The sequence below is a fragment of the Felis catus genome, chromosome D3 (genome assembly GCF_018350175.1).
Source record: "Felis catus isolate Fca126 chromosome D3, F.catus_Fca126_mat1.0, whole genome shotgun sequence".
NCBI lineage: Eukaryota > Metazoa > Chordata > Mammalia > Carnivora > Felidae > Felis > Felis catus.
Window position 1 is genome coordinate 93,396,656 of NC_058379.1, and position 8,577 is coordinate 93,405,232.

Genomic DNA, 8,577 nt, shown 5'->3' on the forward strand with positions numbered 1-8,577 from the left:
CCTAGCAGCTTGTGTTGTGACCAGCTAAGAGAGCATGGCAGGCGTGGGGGACGGTGCCCCGAAGACCCGGGGACCCACACATCTGGACATTGGAGGTAAAGCTCAACCTCGCAAAAGGGAATGTTGGAGTTTTCCATGGGAGTTAAGTCTGATGATGTGGGGACAGGGCACAGGGGCCGCCCCTGAGCTCTGTCAGTGAAAGCAGATAGAAGCCGCTGGTTAGAAGCGGCCCTAATGGGACAGAGTCCGTGCAGGGGCCTCCCCGGGAGTCATCTGGGGGCTTGGCCCCGTCCAGCTTGGCCACCGTGCTCAGTAATCACACCATGCTGCCCTCCCCGTCCCAATGCAGTGTCACCTGCGGCCCACCCCTCCTCTGCATCTGCCATCTGGCACCAGCACTCCTGGTCTACACGGCAGAGGGGTTCTCAGGCCCGCTGCCAGTGACAAAGCCTGACACCGGGGGCCAGAGCTGTGCTGAGCTGGGAGGTGTGGAGGACAGGCGGCCCCCCCGGAGGGTCGTGGCCTGCAGGATCCGTTTGTGTCCCCGAGAGCAGCGCCCCGTGTTCTGGCTCTCCCCTTCGTGGGCAAGTCGTCTGTGTCGAAGCCAAGGTGTTGATGAACCGAAATTAGTGCCGTATATGCAGGAGCATTCTCGGAACTTGACGTTGGGGCAAACGAGGAAGAAAGCCGCTCTGCCCTAGAACTTCGCCATTTTCTGCCTCTTCTCGTGCCTCAGCAGCGCTCACGGACGGAATGCTGAGGGCTCTTCCCTGCGGTCACAACTCTGTGTTCGGCTTAATGATACGGGGAACTGCAGATGAGGTGAGGATAACTTGAAAAGAAAAGGCATTATTGCTAAGTGCGCTGGAAGCTTTGCAAATTTGAGACGATAAATTGGAATTTTACAGGACTAATGAGTTTTTGAAAACCGTTAGCCAGGCTTGTCCAAACAGTTCTCTCCCTATTTAAGATTTTCTAAATTAGAAACTCAGAAATTTCATAGGTGTTTTGGTCCTGGAATGAACAAACAGCCAAAGTAGAAAGTGTGTTTCCATTTATTAAAGTTACACTGTATCCACTTCCATCATGATCACAGTGTACTATTCTTACTGTAATTGATGGTCTGTCCAGAGCACTTGCTTTATTGAGCCAAATTCTAGATACTTTGTAACCATCACTGCACTCAGCTGTCAAAAATAAGTGACTTCTAGGGGCGCCTGGGTGGCTCAGTCAGTTGAGCGTCCGACTTCGGCTCAGGTCACGATCTCACGGTTCGAGCCCCGCGTCGGACTCTGTGCTGATGGCTCGGAGCCTGGAGCCCCCTTGGGATTCTGTGTCTCCTTCTCTCTCTGCCCCTCCCCCGCTCGTGCTCTGTCTCTTTCTCAAAAATAAATAAACATTTTAAAAAATGACGAGTCCTGGAGAATTCGGGCCTGCTGCCACACAGCGGCCAGCGCCTGGAGCGGGACAGCAGCCGTCCTGTAGACAAGACACCGAGGACGTCGGGTTTCCGCCCGGCCGTCCGCACTGCGGCCCTGAGGCCCGATGTGCGCCGGTTTTCATCCTCACGCGGGACCGTTGCTTTCCCTTTACCAGCATCTGCATACCTGTACTTAGCGTGCACCTGCTCTGTGACATTTGGGCTTGCACCCCGGCTGCAGGCGACGGGGCCAGTGTTCTCGGGGCGCAATCCGTCGGCCGCCTCACTCCCTGCTTCCTACGGCGCAGCGAATTCTGCGGGAAAGCCTGCCACCGGCAGCTGTGACTGCGGGGGGGAAGGGGTGCTGCCCGGGTCTCTGCCCCCCTCCCACGTGCATCTCGCCCCTGTCTCTGGGCAGCAGCTCGGTTCAAACACAAATGCTCGCCTCACGTTCATCCTCCCCCGTTCCGTTTTGTTGTTTCCTTTGCGCACGCATTTTGTACTTGCCGACAGTGCAGGCAGGTGCCAAGCCAGGTGGGGTTAGCAGAGTGGGCGCCGTGGCTCTCCCGGCCTGAGGGCTTCCTGGGAGCGGGAGCCGAGTAGTAAGCAGGCACCTGGCAACTTTGTGCCAACCAGCAGGGGCCCCAGGCTTCATGACTTGGAAACTGCAAAGGTGCCCATCTGTACAAACGGCTTGTCTCTCTGTGTCTCTCAAATAAACAGAGAAAAACACCGTCTTCCAACAGGAAGCCAGCCTGACCCCACAAAAACCTCCATCTTATGGAAAATGCGACCGTTTGGTAAAAATGGGAAATCAAACATTTCCTATGCTGTCAAGTAGTTTTTAATATCAACTGTGACTCTGAGGAGACAGAAAGGCACAGGGCCTGGCTCTTATCTGAAAATATGAATAAATGTCCAGATTGAGGCGTCCTCTCCGCGGCATATAAGCCAAACGTGGTCTTGAGGCCCATTTTCTTCTGACTTCCTGTCGTGGAACAGCGTAGGAAGCAGGACAGAACAGAAGCCGGGCAGGCACCTGAAAACAGCGGCTGAAACTGTTGTGACGCCAGCGTTACACGTACGCCTCCCAATTGTCGCGCCTCACTCGGCTTCCCACAATGACACCGATGGCAGGGTCCCTCCAAATAGATGACTTTTTACGCTGAATCCATTCGGTCTGTAAGAAACAGAAAGGAGATCCGACAGCTGCGTGAAGCCGGAAGCACTTCTGGTGGTGTCACCGTTTAGGACGTGCTGCTCCCTATGCTCACGTTCCCATTACTGAGAAAAATTTCTGCCCAGAGAGGTGTTGTTTTGTGAGTTATGGTGACTGGATAAACCCTAAGAAAGAACAGCATGACTCATCAGCCGCGTCCAAAACGCCCGCCCCCAGCACAGGGCAGGTGCCCTCGCTGTCCCTCCCGACACCGTCTCCACTACCCCCCACCGCTTTCGAGCTTCCTTCAGCCGGGGTGATTTCTGGGGGTGACCAGCCACCTGGCCCAGGGCCCCCGGGGGCCCCACCAGCTTAAATAATGACGTGTCCAGTTACCTGTCCGTTCGGACAAACATGGGGTTCTGTGATGAAACACGCATATTTATTTATTTATTTTTTATTTTTTTTTCAACGTTTTTATTTTTGGGACAGAGAGAGACAGAGCATGAACAGGGGAGGGGCAGAGAGAGAGGGAGACACAGAATCGGAAACAGGCTCCAGGCTCTGAGCCATCAGCCCAGAGCCCGACGCGGGGCTCGAACTCACGGACCGCGAGATCGTGACCTGGCTGAAGTCGGACGCTTAACCGACTGCGCCACCCAGGCGCCCCAATTTATTTATTTTATTGAAAACAATTGTTTAAAGTTTATTCATTTATTTTGAGAGAGGGAGAGAGACAGGCAGCCTGTGGGAGCAGGGGAGGGGTAGAGAGAGAGGGAGACAGAGAATCCCAAGGAGCCTCCTCACTGTCCATGCAGAGCCTGATGTGGGGCTCGAACTCAAGAACTGTGAGACCATGACCTGAGCGGAAATCAAGAATCAGACGCTTAACTGACTGAGCCACCCAGGTGCCCCGAAACATGCATATTTAAGCCAGGCTCAGAGCGAGGCTCTCTGGACACCAGCATGCTGATTGCACCGGCAACCATGGGCCGGCCAGTGTTCCCTGGGGTCTCCCCAACACCCAGTCACGCCGACGTCCTCCCAAGACATCAGCACAGAGGTCTGGCGCTCAGAGGCCTGTGCACAGTAGGATTTGAACTCGGGCCCGGAACCCAGACTTGCACACCATTCTTTTCTCATACAGGAACAGAGGAGGACCCTCCTTTATAAGGAAACTGAAATGGAAGAGTTCTCTGAGCCAGCCACATAACAAGGCTGAGGCCGGGCGCTGCTGGGTTCCTGTGTGAGAAGGTACGAGGCACGCCTGTGACTGCATAAGCTGCCCGTCTCTGGGGGATGGTCCTCTGAGTACAAGCAGCAAAGCCGTGTGAACCCCGGCGTGTTCGTGCCGGCAGGATCGTGGTCTGATCTGACTTGGCTAATCTCATCCACATCACTGGATCCTTGTTTGAAAACATAGACGTGATCTTGAGCTGCCGGTACTCAGGTCCTGGGACGAAGGAAGGACACGACCTGCAGCCGCCTGAGGACTAAGGTCTCACGGGTCCTGGGGCCGAACGAGAACAGCAGAGAAAACCAGGGGCCTGAGTAAAGTACGGGCCTTCGGGTGTCATAACGCATTGGCGGTCGCATTAATTGTAGCCAACGTACTACACCGACGTAAAACGTCACAAAAACTAGACGTAGGGCATATGGAGAATGATCTGTACTATCTTTGCGGTTTTTCTATAAATCCAAATCCGTTTTAAAATAAACCTTTATTGGGGCGCCTGGGTGGCTCAGTCGGTTAAGCGTTCGATTTCAGCCAGGTCACGATCTCGCGGTCCGGGAGTTCGAGCCCCGCATCGGGCTCTGGGCTGATGGCTCAGAGCCTGGAGCCTGTTTCCAATTCTGTGTCTCCCTCTCTCTCTGCCCCTCCCCCGTTCATGCTCTGTCTCTCTCTGTCCCAAAAATAAACGTTGAAAAAAAAATTAAAAAAATAAAAATAAAAATAAACCTTTATTTAGAGTCAACTAAAAACTGAACTGAGCCGAGTCATGTGCTCTGTCATGGGTGGTGAGGGAAGCTAGTCAATCTTTCCCAGAAATACAGAGACGATGCGCAGATATAAGCATCTGGATACGTTCCGGGGGTTGCCTGACCCCAGGTCACAAGCCGTCTCCCGCACGGACAGAAGAGAGGGGCACTGGATGGGTTCCCGGAAGCAGACGGCGAGGGAGAGAGGGAGCGGGATGTGTTCTGCGATCTTTTCTGTGACCTGTTTGGTTGTCACAAATTCTGTCACCTCAGGCGGCACCCAGGCTGGACCCGCACGGGTCCTGGGAGCCCGCGGTTCAGCGACAAACCCAGGTGGTTCCTCCAAGCCTCTGGCTAAGGCTCGCTGGCCGCCTCCACACCCCCTGCGAGTTAGCGTCTACGACTGGTGTGCAGTTAGAGCAGGCCTCCAACCGACCTCCCTACCGGGTGTCTCAAAGTTCCAAAGTGACCTCAAATCGAGCCTCCTGGGAATGTTTCAGGGAATTCTGGTACCAACAGCACGCGATTTCTGCGTAATGCACATCATCCGCCCACCGTTTTTCATGGCGCCTTCGGTACATGCTTGTGTCCCGAAAGTTTTCTTCACAGACCCAGCGATCCTCGTTTTCGGAAGACGTGGTCTTGCAACGTCCTGCGAGCGTCCCTAACACGGCCACAGCCTGAAACTGTGGCCAACGCCTGCCGTCACGTGACTGTGCGGGACCAGCTCCGGCCCGAGCGCCGCACGAGGTTTCCGACGCGCGTCACTTCCGGGAAGCACGTGAGCGGAGAGGGTCTCGCGAAATCGTGCCCGCTTCCCGGCGGACAGCGCGCGGTGACGCGCCAAGCGAGCGCCGCGCAGAGACCTGCGCCCGGTGCCCACAGACGGCTGACCCCGCCCCCCGTCCGACACCTTCCCCCTCGCTGATCGTGGCCACCGCGCGGGCAAAGACGTCGCCAGAGCAGCGAGTACCGCCACCCGGCGACATTCACGTGCACGCTGACGATCAAGAGGAAAACCGCTGTCTGTCCGTTTCTCTGACGGAAAAGCGGCAGGTCGACGCGAGCGCTGCCATTTTGTTTTGCTCCGAGCGAAAGGGCTGCCGGGAGGCGTCAAGAGGGAGACGGGAGCACGCCGGCGCCGCGCTCACGTCGCGTGGTGAAATTCGGTGACTCTCTGCCGAGCGAAACGCCGCCTTCTGCTACCGGCCGCCTGGAAGGGTTGAAACCGAAACGTCCGTGACGGCATCGGATGGCCGTTTCCGCGTTTGCGTACAGTCCCCGCGGCAAAGTAAGATCTGTGTCAACTCGTGGGGGAAGTAACTTCAGAGCACGCGTCGGTGATGTTTGGGAACTTGTCAGCCCTGCGGTGTGTCCCCAGGGGGTTGTCAGTACACAGTCAGAGTCACCGAGTACACAATGGCTGGTCCCTGCACGCGGCACAGATTCTATTGTCCAGTCGACAACTTGAGGCACACAGAGATGACAGCGTGTCGTGTCCGTAGCTGTGGACACAGGCTCGGCCTGTCCTTCTCCACCTCCCGCCTGGGTGTCCCCCATGCAGCACAGGTGACAGCCGATTTCACATGCACCGGCCGCCGACAGCCGGGGAGAAGGCCCTTAAGCCACAGCTCCGTCCAGACTTTCTCAGGTGGCTTGAGGGCTCCCTGGGTCAGCCCTTGAACCGGAGCTCAGAGTGGGAGCGGTGCCAAGGGCTGCCCCCCCCCCCCCAGATCGACATAGGACCCAACTGACAGTGCAGCGTTTGCTACACAGCAGCTTGACAAGGCCCCTCTGCCTTCATTACCTGGCTACACGGCTCGAGTGCAGCCCTCCTACAAAGAAATCCTCGAGCTGCCTTATTGACAGAACGCTTAGTAAGAGTCAACCTCATCCCGCAAAGACCCCGGGGTTAGGGCTGGGGCCCGTGTGCAGAGCTGCCATTCAAAAATGGTCCCAGGCAATTCTGAGGAAGTGGACCATCTTTGAGGAGCAGTGACCGTGGGTGGCCCACTTCTCCGGAACCTGGGAGCCTGAACCACCTGAAGAGGATTCTGGAGATCGAGGGCACCGGGTCCAATTCGCCAGATAAGGAAGCCCTTGGCCCAGGCTCTATGGAGACGTGAGGCCGAGACAGATGGTTAGGCCGGGAGCTAGAAACACTCAGAGGCTCTAGAAAAACCACCCGCCCTGATGTCTCCAAAGGTGCATTGTGGGACGTGGTTGTGGAGTATGAACTTGGCTCCAATCTAGAATGGCCTAAATGTCATCTAATAGCTTACTAACAAGAAGCTTTATCAAGTTTAAAATGATAAAAGAGGGCCATTAGCTTCGAAACAGTCCCTGTATGACCAAAGACAAAGAAACCAAGTGTGATGTTAGAAGCCAGCTGGGGAAGCGCGTTGAGGACCTCCTTTCGTGTGGCTGCTGTCTCCAGGGGAGACTCCCATCCAGGAGGCCAGTGATTCTACTGACTTCTCACTCAACAGCCGCTGGGGTTATTGATACAAATCAAATTGTGCAGCCCAGTTTGGGTTACGGCCTCGGAAGAGCTCTGCTATGAACCAGCTGCCTGTCCCTCCCCTGGTACTCGGCTGTGGGTTTCCAGAGTTGTCACAATGAAACATAAAATACTTAAGGCCTCAAGAGCTGCTTTTAATTAAATTGCCAAGTTTCCCATTGGGGTTATTTGCGAATTATGCTGCTTTCTTTTTTATGTGAAATGAGCATTGTTCCGTGGGAAACGCCGTGAAATCCAGTCCTCTGTACGAGTTGGCCTGGGAGGGTGTGCACGTATGAAGCACTTTACTGTCCTGCTGCTGGGTTTCCGTGCCCCTGAGAGCACCAAGAGGCTGCCCGGCAAAGGGAGGGGGGTCTTTTGTCACTGGGGTGACTTTGCTTTGTAGAGGCTGTGACGTTGTTCCCAGAGACGAGACGGTGCGATCGACAGCCTGTCATTGTCGAGAAACGTGAAGTGTTTTGGAAATCAGAAGTAGCCGTGCAATGTGTTTTCTGGTGCACCTGACCCGAACCAAAGTGCCTGCACGCGCGTGTGTGTGTGTGCACAGGCACCTGCGTGTTCTCCGGTTGTGAGTATTCATGCTTCGCTGCATGAGTCTGAACCACTGCAGACGTGTGGCACCTGCTCCGTGTACTGTGCTAATTTCTACGCTCCAAAAACGCCTGGGTTTCGGAGTGTAGGGTCTCAGTATACGGAAGTGTGTTCCGTGTTTATGGATGTCCTGTGGATACCCAGATGACCGGGCATTATTTATTAAAAACAGCATCCTCCCCCCGTCGCTAGGCCCAGCTGCCTTTGTGCTAAGCCAAGCATCCAGGGAAAAAACTCGAAACCTGAGCTCTGCAGTGCCCCATGTCGGAAAAACCCACATCACTCTAGGCGAAGGGTAGACACAAGTGGAAACGGTTAACAATAAACCTGCCAGGAAATTCCATAGGACAAAAATACCTTTATGGGTCAAAGCTGAACATAAAAATTACTAACTGAGGGGCTCCTGGGGGGCTCAGTCGGTTAAGCGGCCGGCTCTTGGTTTGACCTCAGGTCTTGGCCTCGCAGTTTTGTGAATTCAAGCCCTGCGTCGGGCTCTGCACACTGACAGCACGGAGCCTGCTTGGGATTCTCTCTCTCCCTCTCTCTCTGCCCCTCCCTGGCTTGCTCTCTCTCTCTCTCAAAATAAATAAACAAAAAATTACTAACTGAAAAGGAAAATTGATCAAAATTAAGGACTTCTGCCAATTAGAAAGTGCAGGTGAGAGACAGGAACACACAGGGAGCGGGGCCTGTGTCTCTGGAGAGAGGAGCTGACATGCTCCTTCCTTTCCCATCTTGCCAAGAATGACTAAACCCCGCTGGTCGTTACCTGCACAGCACACACACGAGAGGACCCCGCGGCAGGAGGAGGCAGACCGGCGGGGCCCCTAGTGTGAGGACAACGTGGCAGAGGCTCCCCAGGCTCCCTCGGACTCGGGGCTGAGGAGCCAGCAGCCCAGAAGGACC

At 55.1% G+C, this 8,577-nt stretch overlaps 1 long non-coding RNA gene across 1 annotated transcript; it reads right to left on the reverse strand.

Annotated features, from left to right (window-relative positions):
* Positions 1-2,241: 2,241 nt before the first annotated feature.
* On the reverse strand, positions 2,242-6,111 carry LOC109493537. Its single transcript, XR_002147843.3, has 2 exons — positions 5,115-6,111; positions 2,242-2,600 (listed from the first exon to the last, which is right to left on the reverse strand). It is a non-coding gene; the product is annotated as an uncharacterized LOC109493537 (long non-coding RNA).
* Between the last annotated feature and the right edge of the window lie 2,466 nt (positions 6,112-8,577).